Source organism: Parasteatoda tepidariorum, chromosome 3 (genome assembly GCF_043381705.1).
Source record: "Parasteatoda tepidariorum isolate YZ-2023 chromosome 3, CAS_Ptep_4.0, whole genome shotgun sequence".
Lineage (NCBI taxonomy): Eukaryota > Metazoa > Arthropoda > Arachnida > Araneae > Theridiidae > Parasteatoda > Parasteatoda tepidariorum.
In genome coordinates this window covers 43,021,563-43,041,885 of record NC_092206.1, presented here as the reverse complement: position 1 = coordinate 43,041,885, position 20,323 = coordinate 43,021,563, and positions in this window count along the sequence as shown.

Below are 20,323 nucleotides of genomic sequence, written 5' to 3'. Positions count from 1 at the left end.
AGTTTGGTGACGTGGAGCATACGTGCCACCACGTAGTGTTCTAATTGAATTTATCTGACACAGCAGATATAAAATAATTAAATGTATAAATGTGGGCAGTGAACTATTTTTTTGTTCAAATAGAGCTATAAGTTAGAAATTATCACTGATGTTATTTTTAAAATATTTGAAGAACTGAATAGCTTATAGTAAAATTTAAAACGATGACTTACTCTTAACCAATCAGAAAATTCCATTTCGCTTTTCGCTAATTCCTATTTAATTAATGAATTAATATTTGACAGAACTGTATTAACATCAAGTGATGACTTGATGATGATTTGAGGGGATGAATAAAAAGTATTTTATTAACGATTGAAAATTTGAACAAGATATAAGGAGACTGTGAAATAATAGTAGGAATTGAAAAAAAAGCATAAAAAAAAACTAGTATATCAATGATTTTTCAGGAATGATACATGGTGCACATTTAAACAATGGATATCCTGACTAAATATGACACTTTCCATGTCGAACAGTTTAACTCCAATAGGCCTTCGAATCTTATCTACTCGGTCTTACCCCATTTTTGCCTATATATAATTTAAAATTTCTGCTTTGGGTTTAAGGGACTTTCTCCAAAAAAACGGGGTTAGCTCGAAATTTTTGCACCATTTGCTGCTTTTTTTGAGATTCAATGTTACGAAGTAAAGAGTAGATATCCTGGATATATAAGAACCACACATGCTCATTAGGCAGTTAAGCGTGGATGGTAAAACGAAATTAAGCAAATGTATTTTTAATACACTAAATTAAATGTATCTTTTGAAACTATTTTTGCTTGTTAATGTAGATGAGAGAATATGAGTAAAAAACAGACAAGTAACGAGATCTTTTAAAAATATATCCCAAAATTTACTTGGTTGTTTATTTGAGAAAAATAAACACATTAGGAAAAAGAAAAATAATCATCATTTGAAATTTGAAAGATAGATTTGAGAAAATATATTTTCTTGAAGGGATCTAATATTCTACATTTAATAATATTCACATGGCTGGAAGTCTCCAAATAATTTTTGATGAAAAGATTTCGAGGAAAATATTTCATCTTTAGGATTGAAAATATTTTGAAAGTTCTGATGAGTTTCATTTGTTCTGATGAGTTTAATATATTTTCAAAGCTATTTATTTCGGAAATAACTGAAACTGCTTGAGATTTTTCTCTTTAATTAAGCTTTAATCACGAGAAAACGACCTTTGAATAAAGACTTTTTATAAGTGATTTCTAGTATCTTAATCAATATTAATGAAGGTGCTTATTTAAATTGTAATTTATGAATCATAAGATCAAAAATTAATTAACGACCCATGGAAGAGCTAACGGCGAGTTTAATTATTACGATAAAGCATGTAATTAATTTTGAAATTTAATGGCGGTTACTGAATCGAACGAAAAAAATTCCTTTGAAATAGAAACTATTTGAATAATCTAAAATAATAAAAGAGACAGAAGGTGTATTAACTTTTTCTGCTATTTACGGAATTACTAGATGACAAATAGCCCAAAGACTTCGTTAAATAAGGGAGACAAAGGTTCTCTCATTGTAAGGTGTTCTTTCTTTGCAAACTTAATTTAGTTCAGAAACTTTATTGTTCCAAGTTAAGTTTCACTTGCGCCTAGTAAATTAATTAAAAAGAGCTTTTGTATTTAATGAAACTGTTTTAGGTAATGAATAATGATAATTCTTTCTTTTCTGTACTTAAAAGTAATAGTAAGCTGTTCGGAGCTTAAATTACAATATTTTGGTAATTTTTAGTAATATAATTGAACAAAAATATTTCATTGTTTTGTTTTCTAGATTCAATAGAGTTTTTTAAAGATGATTGTGAAATATATCTATTTCATTTTTCATCCAACTTTAGGTATAATCATATACATAATTATGATGTTTTTCAAATTTCTCTGGTTTTTTCGCTGTGTTCATTAAATTATAACTTTTATTTTAAATGCGCAAGTTTGCTTCCATTTTAAGTTCGTTAGTAAGAGTCTAAATTTATAATTTATTTAGGCAAATAAAAAATAAACCATATGATGCAGAAAAACTTATTTATAATTCTTCTTTATGATACAAATATTACAATGGTGTACACTGTTAGAATTTGCATTTTAAAATTATGGTAAAATAACCAGCAACAGTCTGTACATTTACTTAATCGCAAAGTTTGTGGTATAGAAATTTTTAAAAAAATCTTTTTGGTTTTGGAACCGTTTACAACTAGTATGGTTATAAAATTATAAATGCATAACTATACGGCTTTTCATCATGTACAACTAACTAACATGGTTTCAAAACCATAAACACAGATTTAACTGAACACTGGACTTTTCGTTTAGTAATGATTTCGTTGAAAGCTGGAGAGGGAAATATTGGGGCGTTTATGCTAAGACTCGAAGTAAAGTTCTTTCTTTCAAGAGATTGACAGATTACTCCTCTCGGCAATAATATGCACTCAGTTGAAGAACTAAGTGGCTTTATTAGGAGTGCTTAGTTGCTGCTATAAAATTCGAATTGTTTAACCATATTAGATGAAGGCAGTTAATAAACGGTTTTTCTCACAGTTAACAATTTGATTACCATCTTTTTTTTATGGTTATTTGACTATTTAGTTTTAAAATGGTAAAATAACAAATAATAAATTGTTATTCATTTTTTTCCGAGAAATTTCTAACAGTGTATTTAAGTGGAGAATTCAAATCTTCGGATAGACACCTTTAAAAATATTTTTATTGATCAGCATAAATGAAATTACAATATATCTTTCCTGTTATAAAATATTTTCTACATCCATATCCAGCTCTATCAATATTTTCATTTTTACATTAAATTAAACTAAGAAATTTTAATTAAATAAGAAAAATTCATTATTCGAATGAAATTGGAATTCATTTTCTGAGCAATAAATTAAAAAATATTTATTTTCAAGATTTAATTTGTCAAGAATTGTAATAAACAATTTCGTTTAAGTTTTAGATTTTCTAATTTAAAATTACCAAGTTTAAAATGACGTGAAATTTTGTATATGTAATAATTCAAGAAACTTTAAATTTTTTATTAAATTAAGCAATAAATAATTATGAAAAAGGAAATACTTTCTTGCGTGTAATATTTTTGGATAGAGCATGTTTTATAATTATATGAAACGACGTTTTTAATTCTTTTAAGTAATTCCAATGACATGAGAAAAATGCAAGATGTGAAATCAAATTTAAGGGATCAAAATCTTCGAGAACTCTTCTATTTTAGTTATTGGAAACATATTTTCCAGACACGAGATCCGGATATATAAGAAAAGCATTGTTCATCCAGAAAAAGCACAGAGTTTTTTTTTTCCTTAAACTATAGACTATGCTAAATAAGAAGCGTAAGTGTAGCATAATAAAGTTCAGGAAAATATTGAAGGAGCATAGCTTTCATCGCTAACAAAAAATAGTATGATTATCATAATCCCAGGAAGCGCAAGCACAGTTCTTCATATAAAAATCATAAAAATGAAACATGAATGCTAAGGCTGTTTTAATTTTATTTCATTAGTTTTGATCTTGGCTGACAACTTTGAAAAATAGCCTCACATTGATCGTTATGCATCGGAAAAAAGCGTTTAATTTTGGCACACGAGGCCCTGCATGTTTGAACTCCGGACATAACTGAGCCTAGATTGTATTGCAAGGCACGCTAATATGAAATCTCCACATTCGTAGACGTATCAAGGACATAATGTCTGTTACTTTTACCCTTCCGTTTTCTTAATTTCTTTCCTCTGCTTATCAAGATCTAACAGCGTAAAAGTGATGTAATTACTGGTCAATCGGAGGTTGCGCAATATTCGTAATTTTAAGCGGAAAGAACAAGCTAACAAGAGAGAGATGGGTGAAAAATCTCTCTAACAGTGAATGCAAAATTTCTCTACCTGTGAATGCAAAATCTCTCTAACAGTGAATGCGAAACCTCTCTAACAGTGAATGGCATTTGAAGATCTTTTCTAAGGCGTAACGCAAGTGCATATTAATTTAACGAAAAATTCTCTATGTATGTGTGTTTGTACTATTATATTACCTCATGAGTATTTTTGTTTTGTTAGTTGAATTTGAATTTTATGGATGCTAAGGAGAACGTTTTTGCCTCATTTTTTCTTCTCCTTCGGCAAAAAATAATACATAATAATTGTCATTACACAGCGGAATGAAAAAAGACCTCTAAAAATTAAATGTTTATTTAATCTGAAAATGAGAGTAAAGAAATATTAGTAGGGGAGAGTGGGGTCAATTGTAAAATTTTTTACTTAACTATTCTTAACTAACAAAAAATCCAATATATTATTAGTATTAATTGACAGACGAGTAAAGTAGACTATCCTCTACCAGAAAAAAAATAAATACCTTATTTTAAATGTTATATATTTAATTGTTATTACATTAGTTATCAAACATTTTTGACAGTCGTGCATTTGTTACAATTGTTCCCACTTACGGGCTCAATTGTAACAGTTCATAAATTCAACTAAAATATAGTTAATTATACATATTATCATAGTTGTGATGTATTTTTTTATTGATCAAAATAGTAGTGATACTTTAGGAGTAAAAGTAATAATGAGCAGACACCTAAAGGGTTAAACTTTTAACTTTGAGGGCGCTTTTTTATTACACGACACTATAACGACAAAACGGATCCGATTGTCGGCGAACGACATAGAGTCAAGTAAAATACATGGTCAGCAACGGAGTGCTTTTTCACTCACCGATACGATAACGATTATGTCGTATCCGACAAGGCGATATCGTTCGTCGGAATCAAATGTTGGTTAGGCAAGCAAGTTTCTCCTCAATTCTTGACGATTTTATTTGTTATTGTGTATCTTTTCTGTTTTATCTCTTCTTTTGATATCATTATTTTATTCTTTTAATCAATTTTAATCGTTTATTTGATCGTGCCAAATGCAAAATTTGAAAATAAAAGTTTTATAAAATGTATTCTCATGTCTAGTTATAAATTTCTAATTTTATGATATAGCATTTTTTACATTATAATGAGGTTGAAAAACTTAAACAATCATAAAAGTTTTATTAAAATTTTTTATAAATTCATTATATGCTTTATGAAGAGATAATATTTTTTATAAAAGTAATGGTTTGATAAGAAGGCAAATAAAGACCCTTATGTATTTCAAACAGAACTCGAACTAACTACTGGTTTCTGCTTGATTGAGTAATAAAAAATCTGTTCCCTGATTCAACTGAAACATTTTCTTGAAATATGATAGAGCGGCTTCATAAGATAAATTTGGTAAAACTCATTTAAAAAATCATCTAAAAAGATTATTCTAAAAGAAACAAATATTTTAATTCGATTAAAAAAACGTTAATACTTTTAAAAGCATTTAAAGAATTTAAGTAATGTTAAGTGATTACAGACATAAATTAGCGAGCAGACGCCAACTTAAAAGCCATATAAAAATTACTCCTCATTAACATCACTCTTGTTCTTGGTTTTTCTCATTCAGACGTTATTAAAAAATTTATTTGGGACTTTTTGCAGCTTATGGAAAAACACATAAAAATCTTCTTCAACATGTCTTGCCTCATTTATTTCGTGGGTACTTACGTTGTTGCAGAAGTTGTGCTAATGCTCCAATAAAGAGCAATCCTGTTGTTCGCACACAGCGTTTTCGCATGCAGTTATCTTTTGGATTCCTTGTTGCCTTGTTTGCTGATTTCTGACGCCATTTTTAGTACTACGAAAATGCATCTTTGGGATTTGCTGAAAATAGAACAAAAGGAAAACTAAAATGTATCAATTCCCATGACATGAGACTTTATTTTGGTAAACGTACGTTTTGGAAATGTAATCTAAGACAGTGTATCAGCAAGTGGGACTTAGATGGTAGCACAATTTATTCTGACAGTTGGAAAGGTTATCAAACAAAGGTAATGGAAGGATTCCTAGTGGCTAAAGTTTATCATAAATACAAATACCTTAGCAAGTAGGTATTTGTATACATTTTATTAACCTTGATACAGGAGTTCATAATACACAAACAGTTGAGAGAATAAGGGATAGTGTTAAATGGAGGAACAAAAGACATAGGTGGACAGTCAGACATCATTTGGAATCTTATTTATCAGAGTTCATATGGCGACAACATCTGGTGAAAGAAAAGAGACTGTTTTGAATATATGTAAAACTCTATATCGGCCCATTTTCCACCGAAATCTGATTGACTACTTTGATTTTAAATAATGTGTTTTGAATTTTTAGATTTTAAATAGAGTGTTTTATTTCATGATTTGTCGCAAAAATTTTAGGTGTAGATTGACGGCACTTAAAAACCGCCAAATCTGTAGCTGCGGTGGCGTTAATACGTAAGTACCATTTCGTGCATCCAAAAACGTTTCTGCACTGCTAGCTTTTTTCTTCTAAAAAGAAGTTTGAGACGACGATTATCATCCGGCATATTTAAAGTTTGCAGAAAAAAATCACTACAGAACACAAACAACTGCTCACTCAAGCTCAAAACATTGAATGAACAAGAATTTCTACTTCTCGGACGAACGATATCGGAAGTGAAAAAACAATTGCTTGAACGATCCGGCAACGACATTGTCGTTCACACATTTGTCGTCCGATTTTGTCGGTATCGTGTCGTGTAATGAAAAAGCGCCCTAAAGAGTTAAAAATTTTAATTTATGCTGTGAAAGGTGACAAATAAAATAATGCACATGCAGCATAATATAAATGATATAGGAAACTATTGGTGGTTCTTAAAGAGCTAAGTAACGGTTTGTAAACATAAGATTGTTTATTTTCAGCTGTTACAATCGTCCCTTTACTTATTGTTACAATCGTCCCCAAGACGCCATTTCAGCTTCATTTGCTAAAAACAATGCTAGTTAATTAACAAAACTAATTTTTTTTATTGAAATGTTAATTAAGGTGTCCACTTACATATTCGGTTAATAATTTTTATTTGTTTAAACAAAATTACTTTGTTACAATATAATATTCCAATACCAAAAAAGTACTTACGTAGCGTGAAAATATCTTTTGTGATGTAACTCTTACAAAAGTACATAAAAATGGTTGCCGGCAGGGGTGTACATGTAGATTTGTTAAATACACCTTGTGCGCCACCTATGAGCCAAATCTAGAACCCGACACTCGAAATTTTTGCTCTACAATCGTACCCTGTTACAATTCAGGGCTAAAGAGAATACAAGGGCTAGTTCACTCCGCTCTTAGAGCTGAAGCTACGATTTTCCTCCTCATGACGTCACTGTGTCCACAGATCTCGGAGATCGCTAAGCAAAGATATGATAACTTTGCATCTTTCTCTTTGTAAAAATAAGTTAGACTTTTTCTGGTTATTAGCCTTCAAACTTTACGTAATTAACACATTATTTCCGTTCATAAACATAGTTCAAAAAAAACTTTCTTGGTTATTATATTAAAAAAAATACCATTTTAAACTTATAAAAATGTTTTGCTAGTTGGTGAAAATGACACGATAAATACTTTATTTTAAAAAGTTCAGTTTTAACTTTAACTATTAAGAAAAATGAAGGCATATATCGACACTTTTTTTATCTACATATTCTTTTATAACGATAAGTTAAGTTAAATTTAGAATCCCTGATTTTAAAATATGTCGTTAATAGCAATTTGTTCATACTTAATCATTAGGAAACATCAACCTTAAACGCTAATTACTGAAACAAAATAATAATTTAGGTTCATAATGATATTAGAAATTTTACAATTGTTTATAGACATTTAAATTTACGATGATATAATTTATAGATATTTAAATTGAAGAGAATATAATTTTTAAAAAAAATCATAAATATTTAGAATAACTACATTAAAAAATATGTTATGAAATTAGGAGAATTTCAACTATATACTATATATTTTATTTATACTTTTTACTTACATTTTAATTTTCTTTGACTTTATCTATTTTTTAATTCTTTTCACCTGCCTTTCTTTATGAAGTAACGAGGCGGTTTCTATTTAGATAATGAATTTTTATAAAAGTTCTTTACGACAGAATAAACGTATTGCTGTTTTATATTAACTGTGTCATTTCGGAATCCATTCTTTACATAGTTGTTCATTTACTTTAGGGAACACGCGAAAAATTATACTTTTTCCTTTTGTTTTTATATCAGAATTTTTGCAAGTTGCAATCGCGCAAACTGGCATTTCGATAATAGTTTTAAATTCTTGTAAATTCACTGCAAAAACTGAGGAAAGTCATTATAGAAAATAACAAATGTCTTAGAATATCTCGCAAAAAGAAATGATCCAATATTAGTTAGAGCTAGTAAGGCCAAACGCTCCGTTCTTGAAGTAAAAGTGCGAGCTTTGCGCCAAAGTGACGTCACTAGAGTGACGTCGGAGGATCGGCGCGGCAAGAGATACTTCAAAGGAGTGAACCAGCCCTTCTATTCTCTTTAGCCCTGGTTACAATTGACCCCACTCTCCCCTACGTAAAAGTTGAAAAAAGCTTTTAAATTTCAAGAAACAGTTTTAAATAAATGCGATTTTCAAATAACGAAGCAAAACAATTTACACTGTCCAATTACGCCCTATAGAGCAAAACTTCAAAATAGACGTAAAGGGCAAAAGAAGATCCAACAGAACTATTCAGTAGCTATTAACCAAACTTATTGTTAGTATCAAAATTCATACAACTTGGCTCAGTGGTAATAGCAAGATCGCTTCTTCTGCTAGTTGAAATAATCAGAAATTTCAAATCTATAGGTCAATTGATTTATTTAATCTTTGGTCAAAATTATCAAAATATGGTAAAATTTTCCGTGTTTCTGGATCTATGGGGACATCAAAAAGCTCGGTAATTTTTATCAAAGCGCATCAGTTATGGTTTTGATAAAATTAACAATAAAATATAGTTTCATAATATGTGGTAAAATTTCGCAATTATGGATATGTGGTACAATTTCATAACTTTATCATGACACTTTAACATAAAACCCTTTATGTGGTTAAATTTACTTTTCAGTTTTGTATTTTTTATTAAATGTATAGTGATATAAACTATAATTTAGAAAACCACGGTAAATTACTGCAAACTGGTACCATACAGATTAAAAGTCTATCAAATGAATGGCTTAAATACCATATATTTTAGTTATATAAACCACCAGAAATGTCATACCCATACAGTATGGTACTTTGCTTTTTTTTTCTCCTTGCAGAAAGTATAATTTATTTCTTTTTGGGACATAGACAAAAATATTTTTAATGTGTATGGCAGTATCAAATAGTAAGTTATTGAAACTTGTAATTTTCTCAGGCATAGAACTTAAGATGAAACTTGAGCACTCTAGTTACATGCAAAGTGCTAAATACTTCTTATTTGCCAAGAAATAACCACACAAATCTTGTTTATAAAAGTCAGAAAACAAAATTAATCAAGGATTTTCATTTAGCATGAAGCTTGAGCTAGAATTTGAGTATTCCAGACCAGGATTATCAAAGAAACTTTGATTGCAATGCACCACCCAAATTTAAATGAAAGCGAGTTATCAGAAAAGCTGTTTTAAAATATCACACTAAAAATAAAAAATTAAAAAAAATAAATCATTTAGGTAAAAATTAAAATAAGGTTTTAAGTATTCCCCAGGAATACATTTTTAAAAATAAATGCGACTTCAAATAAATGAGGAAAAATAGCCAGCACCTCCAAATTGCAAAATCTGGGGAGAACTTATCAAATAAATGTAAAGAAGAAATGAGCCCAACAGTAAAATGCAAACTATTAACCGAGTTTTGTCTAAAGTCTCATTAAATTGCTGCAGTGGTTATAGGAAGTTGACTTCCTATTGGGCGAAATAATCAAATTTTTCTAGCGTGTCGGTCGATTGCCGAATAGGAAGTTAGTCTCTTTCTGTAGACTCCCGAAACTATAATTTGTTTCTCTTTCTTGTCTTGAAACAAAAATATTACGAATATCTGCATTCTTTAAACATTCAATTTCTTCTTTAAATTGCGATATGCTCTTTTTTCCGATTCCGTAGTTCCATAAAATGCATTTTTAAAGAAACATTATCCTTTCCTCGTACTGTTTTTAATGGAAATTTAAATTTACGAACTGTTTGTTTATACTCGAACATTTCCTTTAAAAGAAATATAACTTAAGAATAGAAACATTTTCATTAAATTAAGTATTGTTTGGAAAAATAGTTTTTAGTTGAAACTTTAGAGCAAATCGTTTCTTTTTAACTTTAATACAAAAAATAATGAAGTTTAAGTTTTACTTGGAATCATTCGTTGTTAAAATAGAAATGGTAAATATTAATAGAAATATTTCATATTCTTTTACAGTTAATTTATTCTTTGCATGTTCTTTAGAGATGTCTAAATTTTTTTTAGAAGAAATTCAATATTTTATAGCTTTATAACAAAGATGTTTGTTGAAAAATGCTTTTTTTCGAAATGTTAAAGTATTTTAATGAAAAAGTTTTACATTTTCATTTCGTTTAAAGCTTTGATGAATTTCTTTTGAGAGCTTAGGATTTTATAAATATGCAAGATATTTAATTTCATGATGAAAAATGTATTGGATGTGTATTTTTTGTGAGAATAATTTGATATTGAGCTGAATAGTTTTTCGAAATTAACAACGAATAGTTCATTAAAAAGATTAATTAAATAAGAGTGCATTGTTCTGATTTTTTCAGTCGAATTTCAGTTGTATTAAAGTTTTGTAGTATTTTTGTATAAATATAAGCTATCTTTATAATTCCATTTGAAAAATTATATATAGTATACTATTTGAATTAAGGATTAAATAAGTAAAAGCTTACGAGTAAATCCACATACGAGTGGTATGCTGCTTAAATGGTTACAAAATATAATTATCATAAAATATTGCATAATAAGGTTATCTCATAAGGTTAATTTATATATTGACAAAGAAACACCACTTTTTGTTTTAAGCATTCAGTTTTGATCTATAATCCAATTCAAAAACGCAGTTGTATCAATAAAAACACAAAATTACAATAAAATTGTAAATAAATATTGCGGGCCGATAATTATTACAATTTAGGGACAATTACGCAAATAAAAAATAGGACCTAAATTAGCAGATCTATGGAATTACCAAAAAGTTCGGTAATTTTTACTGTTAAGTATTTCGTTAATGATTTGTTAAAATTAAAAAAAAGAACATGGTTTTATAATGCATGATAAAATGTATAAAATTTAGTAATTTTGTCATTATACCCTAGAGCATGACATAAAAATCATTTATTTGGTTAAATTTACTGTTCAGTTTTGTATTTTTTACTAAATGTGTAGTAATAAGAACTATAGTTTTGAAGACCAGAATAATCAATAAACCGTCACCATATGAATAAAATGAAATTACTAATTGAAGCGTTTGAATATCCAATATCTTGATTTTATTAATTAGAATTATGACTTTTGTTTCACCAGACATAACATTACTATACAGTACTGTAATATCTACCAGAATATTTTTCTCCTTGTATTTAACAGATAAAATCTTTTATAAGCTTTATTAATTCGATACACCTCACAAAAAACAAATTTTATTTATTTATATAAGCTTCATGTTTTTTTCTCAATGAGAATGCATGTAATAGAAAGAAAACACATATTTCTTTTTAAGGTGAGTAGAGTTTAGATAATATTTATAAAATTTTCATGGAAAACCGTACAAGAGATGAATTTAACTGAAACCGTGACTGTGGACTATGATATAAATTGGGTTGACAATAGCTTAATGGTTTTTAAGCAGATAGTGATTAATTTTAAATAATTTTAAGCAACGCAATTTTCTCTTTATATTTTTCAAATCGGTATTTTTATAAAACTAAATGTGTGTCTTTTTGCCTAATTACGCCACAGTTTAATTATTTTTGTTATATATGAATCTGTATAAAAAGAAAAATATCAATTTCGAATACAAATTAGATACTGACTTATATGGTGTATTGAAATAGTGGGACTTAAAAATGTTTTTTTTTTATCTCTGGTGTTTATCAGTTTGTTAAAAGACGGTTTTTTTTAAAGTACATACACCACCTTGATTTCAAAAGAAGTTTAAGTCCTTCTTACTTAATTTATAAAAATGTTTCGAAATGAATTATTTAAATTTCATACAAGTAAGTGTATCTTAATTAATTATATCTGCTTTGAAAATCTGTTTTGAGCTTAAAATATATGAGTTAATTCTACACAATTAGTTGCCAAACACGTATGCTGCAAGATTAATTTAAAACAGACTATTTTGACGTGTTATTTCCTAGAGATAAATAGACTATACCCCAAAGAAATAACTAATTCTCAGTTTCTACTAGTATTTTTTAAAAAGAAGTATCATAATTAAGATATAATTACAATGTGTTTTTCTGAAAATATATACTTTTTGTTCATTAAAATACATAAATGGAAGATAGACTTAGAAAATAATAAGAAAAATGCTTTCACATTAAATGGAAATAATGCAAATGTGTTCTTGTCTTTTTAATATCAGATATTATTTTTAATTTCAAATTTTAATTGAATGTTTAGATTAAATTTTTATTTATTTACTTAACTTGGAGTTTTCTCTCGTCCACTAGGTACGGTTCATACTATGTATATACCAAATTTCATTGGCATTCCGTTGGTTTAAATCGAGTAACCTAATAATACTGAAACAATTTTTGTTGTTGTTTTCTGTTGCATGAAATTTCTTAACATTTCTTAACTATTCTACAAGTTACACTTCTTTTTTAAATGACATTTGCCGTCCATTTTTTGTCGAAATGAAGAAGTTTAAAAGCGTTATATATAAAATTGGTTCACATAAATGTTGAAACAAACTTTTAGTTAGGGCACATCATCAAGATTAAATTTGCATGGGAAGCCACGACTTGCCCGGAAATGTTATTTTGGGCGCCTTCGGGTTGTGCCTAGAGCAGCGTCCGACGACATTTCAAGGCATGGATTCCTAAGCAATTTTAATCCTAATGATTTTTCCTAACTCCTATAGAGAGTTTGTTGTAACATTTAGGCGAGTCGTGGTACTCTTTTTATTTTAAAATATCAACTTATAAAAAAAAACAAACTTCGGAGGGGCAAAAGGTGGCAGAGATGGTGGAGCATTCAGTTGATGGTACCTCTTATACCTTTTTTTGAATAGAATAATCGTCTCACGGTTACACAATTTTCACACTCTCCACACTTTTCCCTCTCAGTTATCATGGTATCCCGAAACAGTTATCATGGTATCACCGATATATAGAGAGCTCGTCTCCCGATGAGATTACCCTTGTTAGATCCTAGCGTCGGCCGATAGAATTGAATTCAACTCCCGGTTTGCAACGATCACAGTGCCGATATAAAATAATCTCAATGGTAGACGGATTATGGGTTAGAATTTCCTTGCCGTCGGGTTAACCGAGAGAGGGCTTCGTGGTTTTCCTCTCTACTTAGATCAAATCGGATTAGTTCCATCAAAAAGTCCCATAAAGCCTAGTTTCTCCCAATGCTTGATTCAAGAGTTTGCTTGTCTTATGAGTTAGGTTCAAAATTGCAAGGCTATGGAGTTGAACATTGATAGTCGTAATCTCAAAATTAGGTCTGTTGTTCAACACCGGTTATAAAATTAAATAAAACATTTACGTGAACCCCTGTTACATATAAAGTGTAAACATATTAAAAAATTTGACTAAAAGTGTCATTTAAAAATATCTGTAGCATTTGGAAAAAAACTAGTTCCAGATTTTAAATTCTTACACCAAAATTAGTCAAGATCAATTATTAGTATGAATGCAACAAAAAATTTGTTTTTCAGAGTAATCACTTTGTAATATTGCTTGAATATTTGTCTAAGATTAACCGTATTTATGGAAAATAATAAATGATCTGGCGAAAGAGTATTTAACAAGAAAATTATGAGAAACATTTTCTTGCCAATATCTTTAAGCATAATGGTAGAGGAAACGATCATGTACTATTTTATCACTAACGATCCGAATTTCAGTGCGAGAGTAATCCTACTAATAGTTGCTTATTACTTTGTTGGTACTGATATCATGTTCTTGAGGTATGTTTGAGAAAACATGCTTCTTTACTGTATTGTGCTTTTTGGTTAATGTTTTGATCTAAAAAGAAAAAGAATTTTCCCAAAATAAACATACTGACTGCTATGAAAGTTAACTTTCTTAGTTATATCATTTTCTTTTTATTTCTCTTTCAAGGCATATCTTTTCTCTACTTTTATATTTTTGTTTTGTGAATAAATTGATTTGATCATTCACTATTTCTACGCTTAATATTAATAGTTCTATGAGTTAACAATGGATAAAGGGCTAAAATTCAAAGTAAAATATTTTATTTTGTTTAATCTTTGCTTTTTTAATCACACACAAGCAGTAATATATTAATGAAATAAAATACTTTTTTTATTTTCTGAAAGTGCTGAAATGCGGTTTTTATAAATTTCACTAGAATAAGTTATTTAATGCATATTTAATTATTGTATATTTTAAGAAATAGTACAAGAATTTTCGCCAATTCCGTAATACAAAAGCAAAAATCAAAGAATAGTTGTTAAATGGTACCAAATGTAATTGAATAGAAAAAAAATACATAGTTCTTTTTTCTTTTAATAAATGCAATGAACGTCAACTTCATAATCCAAAAATAAAAAAGTTCTATTTTTATATAACAAGAAAAATATTAATGTAAAAATACTAACATGAAAATATTGACCATAAAGGTGTTAATAGTGTTTAAAGATAGGGTGAATAATTGAGAATCTTCATTCATTTATTTTTAGAATCAATGGATAACCAATCAATCGATTAAACAAGCTCAATAAAATCAATCGATTAAACAAGCTAAATAGTTAATTTTAAAATTTAAGATTTCAATTTTTTTATGTGGAAATCTTAGATGATTTTATAAAAGAAATTTGAATTAAGTTTTTAACGCTTAGTTTAATCAAATATAACCGAAGATTTAAACCCCTTTTTTTAAAAAAATATTTCATCAATTCGTATCTAAAAGTTTTTTTCTCTATTTTTTTCAAAAAATATTTTAAAATTAAAATAGATTTGCTTAATACTAAACTTTGATTTAAATAGAAAAGTTTTAGTAAAATTTTTGATTCGAATTAAATTTATATTCTGCACAGCTCCTCAAAAGATAAAGAAATTTTTTTTTTACTGTATTATTCGTAAAGAAAAAATATTTTTTATTCGATATTGGTAACGCTACTTTAATTTCTTTTTGACTCTGAATTAAATTTAATTTAGTTTCGTATTTACTTGATCACTACTTAATGATTCTTTACCAACTTAGATCCTGATGCAGATTTTTTTTTACTGAAAATGAAATATGATTATTATATCTGATGAAATTCGTAAGTAAGTTTTAAAATTTATTTTTTCTTCTTCACTTTTACAGAAGTAAAATATATTTTATAAATATAACCAATAAAAGTAAAAGATAGCCAATTTATTTTGAAGGAAATAAAAAATATATTTACTTTGAATTCCAGTAGTGGAAGTTCAATTGAATTATTTTTTTGTATTTAATAAATTAAAAAAGTGCATTTCTTTAAGAAAATGTATCGTATTTCAAATAACATATAAGATTTAAACTTTAATTGCTAAAAAGAAGAATTTTATTTCAGTTTAAAAGTATTTCAATATTAATACAATTTTCTTAAAAATTATTTAAGTATTAAATAATGGCATTAAAAAATTTTTCTTTTAAATGAAAATTATTTTTTTAACATCTTAAGAATATTTTTAACTCATTTTATTTAGTTTTAGCTATTGATTACAACTTTTCTGTCAAAACAAATATATTTGGTGTTGAATTCAGTTTAATTCATAGTTGAATTGCAGCTCAGAATTATTTTTTTTTGATCGAACGATAAACTCATATTGCGCAAGATTATAAAAAATATTAAAAAAGCTAAAAGTGCCAAACAAAGTGATTTTTTTTATTAAGGTATTGGCTACACAATGCTGTTAAACTTAAGTGCCAGTTTTAATAAACTGGAAAACGCTTAAGGTTGCAAAGTTAGCCTAAATTTTTTTCGCGTATCTGAACAACAAAAATGGTGACTAAGTAGTTACCCCCAATTTCAGAGTTAAAATGTATATATCTTTGTGTAACATGAAAGCATAATAATCTAACACAGTTTCCCACTGTTGTCCGCGAATTTTTTGGCCAGAAAATCACATGGTAGGATCCAGTTTTCCCTCATTAATTTTCTTATTGGTTTGGTTATCATCAATACAAAATTGATATAAGTCATGAAGGTATTGTTTTCCTATAAATACTTTTGTATCCCTAATTCAAGGCTATTTACCTGAACTGTTATTATTACGCTTTTGTTTGCTTTCCAAATTAAGAGCTTAAGAAAATTGTTTTTTTATTATTATTATCACATAATTCTAAGTTATATTTTAAGATAAATTTATTTAAATTGATGTCTGATCTTATTAACAGTTTTGTAAGTATTATTTCTTGGTGGAAATTATATTAATATAGTACTACGAATTACTGTTAAAGAGATTCGTTAACTGATTTAGAACTTAACTTTCAGCTTCATGCACAAAGTGAAGAATACAAAAATTGTATTTGACCCGTCCGTACATCCGTCCGTACGGTAAGCAAAAATATTAAACAGTTGTGACCTCACCAAATTTGTTATATATATATACTTTTAATTTTTAGGGTTATTTCGAAAAAAAGATAACNGTTTTATATATATAATAAAAAGAAATAGATATAATCTTTTCATCAGCCCACACGATTATATCTGCAAAAGAAAATGCGTTCTGCTATTGTATCAATATAGCCAAAGCAAAATATATTAATACAATAGTGTGAGGAGCAATTAAAAAATTTTTTTACAACAATTACAACAAATAAAATAGAACACAATAAGTAAAAATAACACGTAAAAACAGAAAATAAAATAAAATAAAAAGAAAAAACAGTGTAAAACAGAAACTATAAAGCGAGTAGCGAAATCAGATGTACTTATATGAACGGGAAATTTTTCAAGAATGATTTAAAAATATTTTCGCAACAAGATTGCCAGATTACAAAATATGAAAACAAAAGCGCAAATTGAGTGTAACTGGAGGGGTTTTGTTTTAAAGGGCCATTCTTACTGCATTGCTGAAGTGATTTGTTATATATATACTTTATTAATTATAGACATTTGAATAAGCAAAATTTATTTTATTTTAGAATCTAGCATTGAAACTAAACTAAAATGATTAAGATTTTAAGATTAAGAGGCTAAATTTTTAACCGCGTTCCTGACTAATATATAGTGACTATATATTTCAGATTCTTCGTGAAATGTATGTTAATGCAGTGAAAGTACGTTATTGTGACTGATTTTATAACTTAAAATATTCCTTGCACTAATTAATTAGCATATTTAAGGTTACGCTCTCGGACCATTAACTTGAGTCTTAGTACGTGAAAATCCAGTCATTACATTGAAAGCTCTTGAGATTGACATCTTTCGTTTCTTTGCATACTTTAGAGTTAGCCAAAAAACAAAATTCAATCTTGATTTCAAGGGTCCTACCTCAATATGCAGATTAAATAGTCCAGTTTTAAAGTATCATAATCACACATAAAGACCTACTTTTCTTGAATAAATTTTTCATTACACTCTTTTAAACTACGTAATTACAAATAACAAAATATAAAATGTGTGCAAAATTAGTAGAAATAATTCTCGAGTTATGAAATTTCAAAAAAGCCGTATTATAAAGTTTTATTTCTCAAAAACTATTCTTCCAATTTCGTTTAAATTTAATATTTTGTCATCTTAAATTACAGAGTTTAAAATGGTGAAAGATTTGTTTTGCCTTAAACCATTTACCATTTCGCCGTTTAACCATATACGTATTTCATTCAATTTTAAGAAATTTTTATTATATTGTATATGCACCATAAAGTAATGATTCTTGCTTTATGTTGCATCATAAAAATAACTTTACTGATTTTTATGAGTATTTTATATTACTATAATTATAAATTTCGCTGTTATTGAATAAGAGAAATGGTGGCCGCTATTTCGCACCAAGTAGAGTGAACGAATATTCTTGGTGTAGTAATCCAACAGATATATATGGCGTTTTGCTACACCTCTTTGGTGAAAAGTAATTACACCATGTTTTGTGTTAAGATGCAATAAAATTATTTTAGTGTAGTTAGAGCCTATTATATTTAAGATAAATGACAATAATGGTAATATTACATTCGTAAATTATGATTTTAACTTAGTTGGAAATGTGTGTCATACACTGTTAAAATTTTCATTTGGAAATTACGGTAAAATAAACGGTACCAGTCGGTCTATCTGATTAAAGTAAAGTTTATGGTTAGGAACATTTTTTTATCTTTACAGTTTTGAAACCGTTTACTTGTAAGATTAAAGAATCGTGAATACAAAACTATACGGTTTTGTAACAATTTACAAATGGCATAGTTTCTAAAGTATAAAAATGAAACTTAAACAGACATTGGAGTTCTGTAGGTGCAGCGTCATTTCTGCGTGAATGTTTCGTATTCTAATAGACCAGGATCACTGATTAAAGAGTGCAGGACCTTGGAAACTCTTCATGTATTGAAGAAATTAAAGAAATGTAATGTTATCAATGCTGGGATTCGAACCCCTGATCAGCAGGTCATGAGATTCACCTATCAGCCTTCTCAGCTACCGTGTGTATTCGTTTTGTTTAACCGTATTTGAAAAAAAAACATTCAATAAACTTTTTTTTTCTTGCACTTAACAGTTTAAGCAAACTTTTTTTTAATGCTTATTTGACTGTTTTGATTGAATGTGGTAAAATAACAATTGAATAAACTGCTAATTAACGATTTTTTCCTAAAATTTTTAACAGTGTAGTCCCATAACTAAAATAAATTTATTATTATTTAAATTATGCAATACAAAACTTATTGAAGTACAGCAAGTATTAATTTATAAGCAATTCCGGAAGAAGCAAGTAACATTAAAAATAATGTAATACATAAAAAGTATTAACTTTACAAAACCCTTATTACGCTATTTTTTGTGAGGTAATATCTTTGTCCTATTTCTAACAACGAAACACGTATTTTTGTCATGCCTTCTGGAGAATTGAAATTTTATTTCTGAAGAGTGAGATAATTTTCACGGATTCATGATGCGTTTACATTCTTTCTTGCTCTCAATAAAAATCTATTGATCAGATATGAAAACTTCAATAAAAAGAATCTCCAAAGTATTCAAGAATTCCTTCCTCAGGTGGTATTGGAATTTTCTTCTGAAAAACTAATTTGCTTTCCATATGCATCTGCGTTCTCATTTCGAAAATAAAGTTGAATAGACAACATCTTTATATTAGGTTTACAAAATATATTATTTTTAATATAGTTCGAATTTAATTTTGGATGGAAATTTTCTATACAATTTAATAAGTATAGATGTAAAAGTATTTCAAATATCTCTTTAGATAAGTGAAAGTATGCCTTGATATTTGTATATATTTCTAAACCCTTACTAATGAAATTCATGGGCTCGCATTATAAATAATAGCAAATCTGCTCGCAGTTTGATTTTGAAAATGTTGCTAATTTGATTTATCATCTGGCATAGATGCTATTGAGAGAATTATCATTTATTTTTCTTTAATATTAACATATGTCGTAATAAACATTTTAATAACAAATTCACTAAGATATTCACGATACAAAACGATAAGATGTAAGAGACAAATATTAATTCCAGTCACTCTTACGCAATATGAGTTTATCACACTTACTTATGGTCTTAATTTTTAACTGTACAGTATTTTAAATCTCGAAATACTTAAAATTCCACTTCTTTCAATAGGTGGAACAGTTGAACGCCGGAGGAAGCTGGTACTAAAATAAATATAAGTAAAATGAATTAAAATTTAGCAACATAATAATTTAATAAATTTTGAAATTGAATTAAATGATATGATTAAGAAAATATGTTTTTTAATTTATAGTTATTTAAAAAGTATATTGTTTTGTACCTTATAAAAATTTCTGATGAACTACGGTAAAAAGTACCGATATCAGTAATATGAGTAATTTTTATAGCAATTTATTAAAAAGTGGAAAAAATGTATATAAAGTACGTTATTAAAAAACGTTTAAAGAAGTGTGGTGAGCAGAGTACTAATCTAATTCTAAAAAACAAAAATGCTGAAATTTTTGCAGTAATAAGAGTGATATATATATATATATAT